Below are 14,067 nucleotides of genomic sequence, written 5' to 3'. Positions count from 1 at the left end.
GCCATTTGATAAGTGGGGTATGGATTTCATTGGACCTATTGATCCTCCATCTGGAAAAAAGAAGTATATCATTGGGTGCATTGATTACCTGACAAAATGGGCTCAAACAAAGGTAGTTAAAGCAAAAACTGAGCAGAAGGTGGCTGAGTTTTTAAGGGAGAATATATTCTACAAGTTTGGTTATTCAAGAGAGTTATTCATTGATAAAGGAGCACAATTTACATCAAAATTGATTGAAGATCTCATGAAACACCACCACATCAAGCACATGACATCCACTGCCTATTACCCTTAAGAAAATGGGTAGGTAGAGGTCACAAACAAAGCATTGGAGAAAATTTTAACTAATTTTTTTAGCAGCAGCAAAAAATATTGGGCAGATAGATTGGTAGAAGCCACTTGGGCCTACAACACCACTTGGAAAACCACCACTGGATGAGCTATTTTATGGGAAGAAGGCTCTACTTTTAATTGAGTTTGAATACAACACCTTGAGGTTGGAAACTCAGTTGGAGTTAGAATTCACCACAACACAACAAGATAAGTTGCACCAACTTAATGGCTTATATGAGTTCAGTCTACAAGCTCTCCTACAAACTAAGGTAATCCAGCTACAAAGGAAGATTTGGCATGATAAACACATTAGGGAGAATAATTTTCAAGAAGGATATTGGGCCTTGCTATATGATTCTATATTCAAAGATTTCAAGGGGAATTTAATGACAAGATGGCTAGGTCCATATCTAGTAGAGAAATGCCATGAGAATGGGTCTGTCTAGATTATAACCATTGATGAGGAAGGTATTTCCATACTTGTAAATGGCTATAGGTTTATGTTTTATAAAATACCTCTGTCCAAGGAAGAGTTTGTCAATTCAGTCAGTAGAAAATTGAATGTGATTGGGAGGCTCACAACGCTCATTCTACAAAATTTCTAAAAAAAAAGAAAAATAAAATAAGAGGGCCTAGATGAAAACCTCCATGAGACATATGAGGCCAAATCTAGGGTTGAAAACCTCTCTAAGGCAACCTAGGAGCAAGAAAAACAAGAAATAAACAAAACAAAAAAAGTAAAATAAAAAATGAAAAGATCCCTAGGTGAAAACCTCCTTTGAGGCGCCTAGGGCAGGCATGCAGGTTGAAAACCTCTGCAGAGGAAGCCTGAATGTCTCAAAAAAAAAAAAAACGAAGATAAAAACATACGGAAGGAGTTTTACACTACTCTTGCTAACATCTCTTTTACAGGACTCCAGGAAATCAACAAAACCATGGCTACAGGATAGATTCTACAAGTGTATTCCTCCATTTTTCTAGCCACCCATTGCATGTTCACACTCTCCACTCACATCCCTACCTCTCTCCATCATCCAACCAACAATAGAATCAAATTTACCTCCTCGTTGTAATGCTACAGGAGGAGCCTATAGTACTACAAGAGGAGACTGAAATGTTACAGGAGGAAGATGTGATTTTGGAAAGAGCACATAAGGACATGTATTCTTTAGGAAATATTGAGAGGGGCTCACCAACATCACTTTCATCACCCATTCACTCTGTTGTAGATCATTTTCACTTTGTTCAAATCTCAAAAAGAAAAAATCATATATGCCAAAACACACAAAAAAAAAATATATTGTAAAGAAAAGTCAAAAAGAAAATCATTGGAATTGTTTTGTAGAAAATTATTTAAAAAAGAAGAAGATTAATGTGGGTCCAAGATGGCACAGGTTCAAAATTAGGAGATATTTTAATATTGTATGTTGGTGGGACCATCTCTTACAACGGAGAAACCAGGGTTAAAGCATGTGCACTTTCAAGAGGTGATGTCATTCACAGCGTCGAGACTCTTCCATAGGAGAAAACTGACACCATAACATGCCTGACACATATTTGGAAGGGTTCCTCCATAGGTGGTATGGCAGGAAACCATCGTCGGCAAATCAACGGTTGCGATCTCACCCAACATCACCATAGGTTGGAACCGATTAACACCATAAGTGCCCCCATGAGTGGTAAATGGTATTCACCCTATCTGCAGCAAGCAAGCGGGAAATTGAAAGTGAGCATGATTACCATTCTACCATGACATGCCCATTTCACTCCTCCACCCTGCCACCTCATCTATCACTCCACATCACATTCCACCTCACCACTCCACGTTATCCCCCCTCACGCCATCATACGTTAGCTTGTTGTACACTTTTGACCCCACTCATTAACTCCCTTTTTCCCCTGTTTCTCTATAAAACCTCGTTTTCTTTGCTCAAAGTCATTTTTAATGCTAATTTCTCCAGAGCTCACCTACGTTCACCTACACCTTCAAATTTTTCAACTCAAATATGACGCCAGCTAGTATTTATTAGAGTAGAAGATCCAGCTAACTAGATCATTGTGCAACCATTTCTGAATTGGAGAAGAAGTACACCATCCTTAGGAAGTAGTCCATCCACTCCACCAACAGCAGCTTGGACATCCGGGAAGAAACCTGCACACACAACAAAAAGATCATCAAATTATGAAGACCTGTGTAGAACCAAGAAAAGAAATACAACACCCTCAAGATCACTATGTTATGAGATCCAACTTCGATATGCAGGCATCTACGGAAATTCGATCCCATAGGTAGGCTCAGGTATGACAACCCTCACCTCTTCCCTATGCATATAATGCTAAAATGTGTTAATCATCGAGAAAGGAATTTTTATGGGCTGAAGGTGGCCAGTAAACTTGGCCACCCTCGACAAGTTAACTAAAGTTCATTCATTCACCTATGCAACATGGAAAATTCAACTCAAGTAAGGTGGTGATTACAAGGGGTGAGGTGATGATCACGAGGAGCAAGGTGATGACTACAAGGAGTGGGGACAACAATTAAAAAAGGGGAAGTTCGTGTAAGAGATGTGTCACCAAAATGCTCCGATCATTTACCAAAAAAGGGAATATTAAGTACAAGGCTCGACTACATTTTCAATATCGTTCGTTTTTAGAAGAAAAAAACAGTTTGAGAGGACGAGCTAGTGATATCAGACTTCCTAGGGTGTCACCGAGCTGCTTCAAATTGTGGTTCCAACTGCTATAGGAGAAGCTATAGGAGGAGCTATGGGAGAATCTGAACTATTATAGGATGTCCAAAAAGAATATACATGAGAGAATTGAAGGGATAAAGGAAGCCAAAGTGACCCAAAGTTGTCGTCAAACCCCCATGTACATGGCCAAGCTATCTGGAAAAGGAGTAAGTGGTTTTCTCCCTCCTTAATTTCCATACGTTTTCATGGGAATTTTTCCTGAAGATTAGTGCCTTGTAATAGAAAATTGAGCAGTAGTTCCCTTTGGAAATTGTTGTGTGTAAAGGCAAGATAGGGACAGAAAAAGAGCTTGTTTTGATATAAATTTTGGCATCCTTCTCCCTCTCTAATAAAAAGGAAGTTGTGGCATTGTTTCTACAACCAAGATTATCCTAAGGAAACATTTAATTTTACACCTAAGTGATCGTGAGAAGGAGTATTAAAAGAAATGGGGGGAGGAATAATAGAAGAGAGCCCATGGACACAAAGAGAATTTATCAACATCCTCCTATAACATATATTTTTCTAAGACATCAATGGATGGGATTCTTGGATAAATAAGCGGATGGTGAGGAAGGCGAGGAAGGCAGTTAGGCATTTCGATGCCGCGACCTCCGGTGGATAAACTGCTATGGCCGCTCCTACACCAATCCATTAACCGGTTGTTACTTGCTTTGGTTTATCTCGTGTCTGGCCCAACAGCTTATGGTTACCCTCTCCCAACCTGGTTTTCCGGAACCCTCAAGCGTTTTTCTCCTACGGTTGACTGTCATTTTGCTGTCCTAGTCTGGCAGCTGTCATAAATTCCCCTGAGAATGGACGACCTGGACGATTTCCTGGACCCTTTGGAGGATGTGCCCTCATGGCCCCCCACTAAAACCATAAATGTCGGTTTATTCCCTTTCATGTCCGAGTTGACGGATGAGGTAGAAGCCCTTCCTTTAATCACCAGGCCACTCATCTTGCCGGTTTTTGTTCCTGAATCTGCGGCCTCTCCCCCTGCTCTCATCTCTCAATCCTGTTTACCGTGTTCGCAGGCTCTCAGTGCACTGTCGCTCAAACCTGATTATCAAACCCTAGCCCCTGTCTATCAAACCATAGCCCCTATTTGTCAATCCCTAGCCCCTAAAAAATTTCTGACTCCTTCGGTGGGGACAGGTCACATCTCTCCCAACCCCCCTCAGGGTTCAAAGACAGAGGCAGCGAAGCACACTGCATCGAGGTCCTTCTCGGCAACAGCACAGGGTCATTTTACTAGCATTGGTCCCATATCAGGAATTTTCGCCACCATCCCTCAGGAGGCGACAGAAAACCCTAGGGTTTCTCTGGACCACTTGCTCCCGGGTTCTTCACAGGAGGCCACAGACACAGGGGTTCCTAGACAACCGAGAAAGAAACGGGGCCCTAAGATTCGTGCCTGCGTTGTGCCACTCAACATAGCTGAAGACATCAATCTATTAGATGCCATGGAAATTGCTGCGAAGGTCTTGGTCGGTAGGGTGCGTGGTCGACACTACAGTTAGCCAAGCTTTAGCAATGGGCCTCAGATGTTTGGGGAGAAAACCTCAAGGAAACACCAAAGGTTCAAATCCTTGAAAAAGGGTGGTTCACTCTACACTTTAGCAGCTTGGAGCACACCAATTGGGTCTTGTCCATGGTTTGGCACTTAGACCTGGCACCAATTCTCCTCCGACGTTGGACTCCCCTTTTCGACCCGGCGAGGGAAAGGGTTGATGCAGGGCCAATCTGGGTTCAATTGCTCGGCCTTCCTCTGCACTTCTGGACAGAGGATGTTTTTAGACTCATAAGAAACGCACTAGGTATCTATCTCACTTTTAATAGATCTTATCAGACATTAGGAAAGTTAGTCTACGTGAGGATCTTGGTTCACTTGGACCTGTCTGAGGGTTTGCTGGAGTTCATTGATATCCGCTGGAGGAATTATACCAGAAGGCAACTGTTGGATTATGAGGGCATCCCCTTTCGGTACCGCCACTGCCATAAGGTAGGGCATCTTTTTAAGGACTGCCCTCTGCTGAAGAAGAAGAAATATCAGTCTACTAAACAAGAAGGGGCCTCTCAGCAACATACTTATCAGGAAGCACTGCCCAAGAGACATGTTCCTTTGGCCACTCCGGACCCGGACGCAGCACAGTTTCTGGACACTCAGCAGAAGATTCTCGATGATGGGGTAGCAGCACCTCCTATGCCGAAGAAGTGAGGGTGGCCACCGAATTGATTGCAGCCTTCTCAGTCTCAACCACAGTCGCCTTCTGGAGGTCTGCCATCTTCGGGTATGAATCCTACCATTCCTCTCCCCACTTGTAGTTCTTCTCATTTGGACTGTTATTTATCTAGCACTTTCTCTTCTCTGCATATGTCAATCCCGACTAGTGATTATATTGAACATCATTCATGTGCTTCACCACCTAAATCTACTCCTCTCACCTGCCCGATAGCCTCCATCCCCATCTTCTCCCCTGCACCTGCCCCAAATCCCTCTCATACCTCCCCGTCCACTACTCTCTCCACTCTGGCCCCCCCTCCTGGTCGATACATGACCCACTCACAATCAAAAAGACAAGCACAGGACCATTTTGGACTTGAAATCCTCCACTCCCCCCCTTCCCCTAAAATTATGAGGGGTTGACCCTCTTTTCTTTCAAAGGCAAAAGGCACTGCTGAAGATGAAATTGCCTTGGGAGTTCAATCCACCATACCAGGGACGCTTAGAGCAAGAGGATCCCATCCTCCCCCTTCATGAAGATCTTCTCCTACAATTATAGAGGGTTGGCTAGGCCGGACAAGAAACTAGCCATTAATAGACTGTTAAAAATTGAACCGCTGGATATTATCTTTATGCAAGAAACTCTAAGTCTAACACTTGATATTGCGCAGTCCCTTCAGAACATGCTCCCAGGATGGATATTTTTTGGTATTGATGCCCATGGGAGGTCGGGTGGACTTGCATTGGGCTACAACTCCCGCACAATCAAATTACATAATTGCTGGGGTGGGATGGGTCATCTGGGAGCAGACATCAGTTCGGTAGAACTGGGGATTCATTTCCAGATCATAAATGTATATGGCCCGTGCAAAAACAGACCTATCTTTTGGCAAAACCTCCTGAGCTCGGATTCTTTGAAGACTGACCACCTGATCTTGGGGGGCAACTTGAATTTCTCCATTGGTCATGCCGAATCCTGGGGACAAAGGGCTTAGAGAGATTCTCTCTTGGATTACTTTTTGACTAAACTAGAAGCCCACCATCTTATTGATATTCCCTCAACCAGACCACAAGCTACATGGAGAAACAACAGGACGGGGGATGACAGTTTGGCCTGCAGACTAGATCGTTACCTTGTCAAAGAAAAGTTTTTGGATTTGGGTCTACATATCAGACACTGGGTTGGCTATGGGGGGATATCTGACCACCTCCCTATTTACTTGGAAATTGTAGGGGGGTGAGCAAAACCTAAAGGTCCTTTTAAATTTTGCTCAGTCTGGCTCAAGGATGACTCTTATAAAAAAATGATCTCTGATTTCTGGAGAGCAAACCCCCTGGAAGAAGAGAAGACAACACCAGAAGATTTATCCAAAACCTTACGGCCCTTAAGAAGATGTCCAAACTTTGGGCCCTTAATAAAAGAACTCAGGAGAATCAAACCCTCCATCATATTGAAGCTGACATTGCCTCTTTTGAGAACAATCTGGGAGGTATTTACTCCTCAGAGGAACATAAGGATAGGATGATTTCTCATTATGCAGAGAGGGCAAGAATTTTAAAGGAGAAGGAGGAAATCTGGCGCCTGAGAAGCAGAGCCATCTGGATGTTGGAAGGAGATGAAAACACCAAATTCTACCATAACTTTGCTAATGGAAGAAAGGCAATCAACACCATATGGCAGCTCCAAAATGAACAAGGGCAGGCTTTAAATACCTTTCCTCAACTTGCTGATCTGGCCTCCTCACACTTCAAGAAAGCCTACCAAGCCCCCCAGGACATTAATCTTGCTAACATCATCAGGGTGGCACAACTCTTCCCCAGATATGTGGATCTCGGGGAAGAGGATGGTTTAACAAAGGCAGTTACTTTAGAGGAACTGGAACACACCCTAAAATGGTTCAAAAAGGACAAAAGCCCTGGGCCTGATGGATGGCCGGTGGAATTCTATTTGGCTTTTTTCGACATCATTGGGGAAGATCTGCTCCAAATAATAGAGGATTCAAGAAGCAAAGGGTTTCCTGAAAATTCTATTACTTCTACTTTCCTTGTTCTCATTCCTAAGAAAGACAACCCGGAAATCTTCGAGGATTTTCGCCCCATTTCACTCTGCAACTGCATATATAAGATTATTGCCAAGATAATTTCCAACACGATGAAACCCATCCTATCCAACCACATCTCACCGGAACAATTTTCTTTCTTACAAGAAAGGCAGATTCATAAATCAGTTAGCACTGCCGAGGACGTTATCCATACACTACACTCAAGATGGGGCAAAGGTATGATTTTGAAAGTTGACTTATCTAAAGCTTTCGATAGAGTGAATTGGCTTTATATTAGAATGTTGTTAACTCATCTGGGTTTCCTGTATTTATTCATTAAATGGATCATGAGCCGCATTACTAATATTCCCTTTAGTGTTTTGGTGAACAGAAGTGCTTCTCCCTTCTTTACCTCTGGAAGGGGGCTGAGATAGGGATGTCCTCTTTCGCCATTGCTTTTTCTTCTTGTTATGGAAGGTCTCAGCAATCTCATTAAAGATGAGCACCAGAGGGGCAGACTAAAAGGTATTAAGATTATAGAAGGTTGCACCCTAACTCGCCTTCTTTTTGTTGATGACATTTTGGTTTTCATCAATGGTAGTATTGGGGACATCAACAGTATCAAGGCTACCTTCACTCTCTTTCAAGTGGTTACAGGCATGATCATTAACGATAGCAAGTCTACACTGACAACAACTGAGTGTACACTGCATGAGATATTTTTTTCCCTTCAGCGCTTCCATTTCTCCCAGTTGCAATTAGCAGATGGCCTCAAATATCTGGGCTACAAGTTAAAGCCTCTAGGTTATAAAATTGCTAACTGGACTTGGCTAATTGCCAAATTGGAAAAAAGGCTAAACACATGGTATCTCAAATACCTTTCGAGGGCTGGAAGACTCACTCTCATCAAAAGCGTCCTAGAGGCCACCCCGGTCTATTGGATGTCCTTGGCTTGGATCCTCAGGGGCATTCTCAACAGAATACAAGCCCTCTGTTGTAGGTTTCTTTGGCAAGGGAACAAACAGGGCAGGATTTTTGCTTGGGTCAGGTGGGAGGCTCTAAATCTCCCAAAAAATGGGGCGGGTGGGGCATCAAAAAACTGGAGGACTTCTCTTTAACTCTTGCTACAAACTTGGTTGGAAATTAGTTGCAGCAAACAGCCTATGGATGACGGTTAGATATGCTAAATACATAACTCCCCTACACATAATGGACTGGATTAGGAGAGCACATCAAAGTACCTCCGGGGTTTCAATCATCTGGAAGGTGGTTCTTAAAGCTTTGAGTCCGATTAGAGAAGGTATCACCTAGAGGATCTGATCTAGCAACACAGTCCAAATTGGTCTTGATCCTTGGGTGGGCTGTGGGGACATGCACCGACTACCCAGGGACCTCATCCTACATCTCCAACAACATAACTTAATTTATATTTCTTAGATTGCGGACCTGGAAAATTCCACTTTTCTTCATCAAGCTTGAAAATCCGCAGAGCACTTAAACATACCTCCTTTTTGGTCTCAACAATGGGAGGAGTTCACTCAAGCCCTTTCGGACGCCCACATCCGAATATTGGAAGGGGAGGATGAAATTATTTGGGCTCTATCTAAAAATGGCAGATAATCCCCGAAGGAAGGATATTTGACTTTGGCTGCACTAAGGAGGCCACCTCTGCTGGCTGACTGGTGGAGACATCTTTGGAAATTGAAGGCTCCCATGAGATCTGGACTTTTTATGTGGACTATTCTCCTGAACAAGATACCAACAGGAGAAAATCTTCTCAAGCGATCATAGTATGGACCCCACTAGTGCTGTCTTTGTAAATAGACAATTGAAAAAACCTCTCATCTTTTTTTAGCATGTACAATGACTTGCAATATGTGGAGGCTAATTTTACAACATATCAATCCCTCAGCTTTATGGACTGGGATCAATTTACTCACTGCTTGGCAAGTCTGGTATCAGACTTCCACATCCCCAAAGTTACGAAACCTCCCTCTCCTTACCTGTTGGACAATATGGACAACTGGGAATTGCAACATTTTTCAGGATTTGGTGCCTAATTGGGATGCCCTAGCAGCAAAAGTCATTGCTGATTACGATATTATCCCAGATGATCCTCCTCCCGGCCACCGACACAACCCCACTCACCATCAAATAAATTACAACAAACCGTGGGCTTTCTTTGACGATGCTGCCCAAGAACAGGGCTGTGGTGGGGGGGCTATTCTTCACCTTTCCCAACAACACTCCTACAGCATGTTGATTGGTCTTCACAGATGCACAAATAACTTAGCTAAACTCTTATGCGCAAAACACACCATACAATTTGCATTGGAGAAACATTGCACAGATTTGCAACTTCATGGGGATTCTAAAATTATATGTGATTGGCTCAACAGAAAAAATAGATGCTCTTCATATACATTATTGCATATCTTGGAAGAGACTCTGAGATTGATATCACATTTTGATTCATTCACTTGCACACATATTTACAGGGAGCAGAACGGAGCTGCTGACAGCCTATCCAAAGAGGCTGCGATCGGGGAGCCGGGTATCTAGATGATCAGAGAATAGGAAGGAAATACTTTCTTCCAATATTACCACAGACCTTTTATGAATCTAAATATTTAACATATCATGGTTTCTTATTCATGCATACTTATATTTTTGATCAGGCTTTAAGCCTTTTTTTGTATATATAGACTGTCTCCGTATATATTTACATACAATTATCTTTATTTTGTACCTCAGTTATGGTTTCATAGTTGTCCCTTGCGTGGATCAATGACAACATTTCTGATTTTCATGATCTTGATCATGCACAACATATGCAACAACATCTACAACATGTAATTTCCTATTTTCTAATGAAATTATGATTTTTCCTGATGGGAAGAAAAATGGATGGGATTCTTGAACAATTGAAGGTGTATTATGATGACATAACTCAATAATTTTCCATGGCACTACATTCTCAAGGAGAAGATAGTTCCACTACTATTTCTAGAGGACTAAACATCTCTTTAAGTCCTGAAACCATAAGCAGAGTGACTACCTTTCCCTTAGGAGCTCAATGGAGCCAGGAGGAGAAAGCAGTTAGTGTTACATCTAGGGAGAACTTTTTCATTTAGAGAGATAGCCTATAGAAAATAAGAATGGAGTACGAAGAAAAATCCTACCTTACCCCTAGGATGAAGTGGCCTATCACATTCTCAAAGACATATCATGTGAGGGGAGGTTGAGCATTGTATATGCCTATCATTTTAGGCTACTCCGTGAACTAAGATTCAAAACATATTTAGCAATTTCACAGAGACTAAGTGTTCCCCATTTCCTCCTACAATATATCATTGAAATGAGCTAGAAGGTGAGGGAAGGGAAGCTTCAACACATTTCCCACCATGGCCTCATTAAGTTAATTGTGATGGATGCTTTAAGTCACTTAAGGAACCCTATGTTATGGACTGATTTTGTAGACATGGACAAGGGAAAATTTCATTGAAACTAAATCCATCACATATGGAGAAACACCAACCTCTAGCACTGGAGGTAGGAGAGGAAATATAGAGGAAGAAGAGGCAGAAAATACAGAGGAAGAAGAAGCAGAAATTAAAGAAGAAGAAGGAGAGAAGCAAGTAGAAGAAAAATAGAACCCTGAAGAGACCCCTAAGCCCCAAGAGACACGAAAACAAGGACAACAAATAAATCTCTCTCTAGGGAACACAGAGCAAGAAGTGGTTGCCACATTGGCCACATTGAGCACACTTGTTAATCCCAAAAGGGGGAATTCAAGGCAAGGCCCCCTATACTTCAAAACAAGAAAGAACACTAGGATAAGACAAGGGAAACCACAATCTCCTTCAGAAATCCTTATCACTATTGATGAGTCAGCAAGCAAAAAGGAAGAAGTGGGACCTAGTGAGGGAAACATTGAGGAGGTTACTGTTGGGTGATTTAATTGTGAGTTAAATCCTTGTCAATAATAGTCAACCTAGGGCTCATAGAACTGACGAGGTATACGTGTACTATATGTACTAGATGATTATTTATTAGAAAAGATTAATTTACTGCAATTAGCACAAACTACAAAACAAACTAAATCAATATAATCCAAACCTAACCAAACATAAAGAAATTGAAATCACACTTGCATAAAGGAAATCACACCACACTTGCATAAAGGAAATCACACCACACTTGCATAAATGAAATCACACCACACTTGCATAAATGAAAATCACACCACACTTGCATGATTGAAATCACACCACACTTGCATAAATGAAATCATACTTGGTTGAAATTGAAATCATGCTTGTAGAATTGAAATCACACCACACTTGCATAAATAAAAATCACACCACACTTGTATAATTGAAATCACACTCACCCCTGTTGAAATGAAATCACACTTTCTGAAAGGAAAAACACACTTGCATAAAATAGAAACATACTTGTTGAAAGAAAATGAAATAACATAACTATACTATGTTACCAATGTGTACAAAGGTGTGCAAACTATGGTTGATGGGTGCCCTCTGTTGGCTTGTGGGGGCCTGACCCAGGTTCAGTGTTAGTTCGCCAAACAAATCCCTACACTACTGGCCCTTTCGGCATAATCCTATGGAGCGCGTACTGAAGTCTCACCCGAAGCAGTATGGGGGGATGTTGGAACCAAGTTTCCGCACCCTTGAGATGGATGTGATGTCGGTTTATTCTGGCTATACTGCCTTCACACATTTTGCTTAGCCCTTTGTTCCACCCTTCAGTACCTTCGCGAAAGGGTACAATCGGTTTTCATGCAGCCCTAACCAGGGGTTGATATAATTTTGTGTTGGTTCTTGCTTGCATTCACTTAACCAACACAATTACATCTATTCATGCATCATATAAGCATTATAAGTGAAATTCATACCCAACATAACCAGATGCATAAATAGGAAATAAAGACGCATAAATTGTAGAATACTTCTCTTTATTGATAATTCCAAACAATTACAGACTCGAATCACCCTGCGCACTCACTTGCAGGGGTCCGCGCACTTAGCTGCAAAGCCTCTACCTACACTACGACCCAAGACTTAGACTTCTACTTTAGAGCTATCTCTCATACATCATATCTTCATTGCTTCAATGATTGATCTTTTTAACTACTTAGAGCTTAGCTCTATTTATACAATCCCATGGTCCACGGACCATGGGTAGATCTTCTACAGCCGACATTACATTTCCAAAATAAGAGTGGACAACCCTATGACTCTTTAATATCTACGCGCTTCACAACCACAAAATGTGAAGTCTTTACACTTGGATTACAAAATTATGACCAAAATATGGGCTTTTAGCCCCAAAACTTCCCTTGGGGGATCCCGTGCCCAACAGGCCCCCAACACAAACATTGTGACTCTCCCTCGAGTCACTCTGTAGGTGCAGAGATCTTAGCGTGAAGACCTCTCAGCTTCATTTGGATCATCGCAACTTCGGCAACACACTTAGCGGCCGCCTGATGGAATTCTTCCACGCGCTACTCGGTGGCTGCTGCTGAACTGCTGCCCTGAATCTTCTATTGAGCTGCCTACAGTTGCGTAATATTTCCTTCAATGGAGGCTATGATCGCATAAGCCTCATTTATCCATGGCTGTAGACGCACTTTTAAGACCACTTCTTTATGCCGAGCGGCATCCACCTGTTCCTTGAGCGCCTTTTCCTCCTGCATCCATGCGAGCCTTTGTGTAAGGGAAACCATCTGCGTGGTCCCTTTGACCTTGTCATATTTTTGCTATAGCTCACATGCCTCTGTCTCCAGGCGCTCTACATTTGCGTCCTCATGCAGGGTGGTGAGGACCTCGAATGAATGTTCAAAAAGCTGCATGCAGTGTCCTATTGCACTGTCAATCGCCACTATTGTTGTTGTAATAGCAATGATACATTGTTCCCTGACTTTTGGTAGAGTTGAAGGCTAAGCCCGCAATTGCAATTCTGTGTTCTAGAGGTTCAGCTCTAGCTAAACCTGGGCCAGCTCTGCTCAAGCGTAGCGCACCCCTGTGGCCAACTTGCGAACGCGCGCCTCTACCGATTCTTATGCTCGAATGTCCAACTCCGGGACCATTCGACAGGCTTCCTCCATTACCTGCATTGTTTGCTTGTTCTGCTCCACTACCTCATTGTGTTGTAGGCCCAACTGCTCGATATTGATGTGCTGCTCGCTCATCACCTGCAGAGCGTGGCTCTCCTAGGCCCTGAGTTCCACGGTGACACCATTCTGCAAGAGGTAGAACGTCTCCCGAGGGAGAGGGACCATATTCAGTCCTACCCTTTTTAGACTGCTAACCGTGGGCCTGTCGGCCTCATTTTTTGTAGTGAGTGCCCCATCTGGTAGCACTATCGTGTTGGTCACCCATGTAAGAAACATCTCCTCGGTAGCTGAAGTGTCGATCGCGAGGCTAGTAGACACTGTGCTAGCCTGTGGAGTGTGAACCTGTAACTCCTGCAGTTCTGTTTGGAAAGCCCCCAATACCAACTGATATTGTTCTTAGAAGTGCTGGAGGGCCTCCGCGATGACATCCCTCACTGTTTCGCCAATGTCATGCAAATCCCCCTCAGTGAGGGTGATTGGGTCCAAGGATGTCTTTGAAGCCTTGGTTTTCTTCCACGAGGCTGCCTTCTCTTATGGGCATGGACGCTTTAGTTGGGTGGACGTTGTTTGAGGGTTTGTGCCATCTTTTTCAAT

This window comes from Pinus tabuliformis, chromosome 3_2, assembly GCF_031772625.1.
Source record: "Pinus tabuliformis cultivar Carrire ecotype Pingquan chromosome 3_2, CPIR1, whole genome shotgun sequence".
Taxonomy (NCBI): domain Eukaryota; kingdom Viridiplantae; phylum Streptophyta; class Pinopsida; order Pinales; family Pinaceae; genus Pinus; species Pinus tabuliformis.
This window is presented reverse-complemented; position numbering follows the sequence as displayed.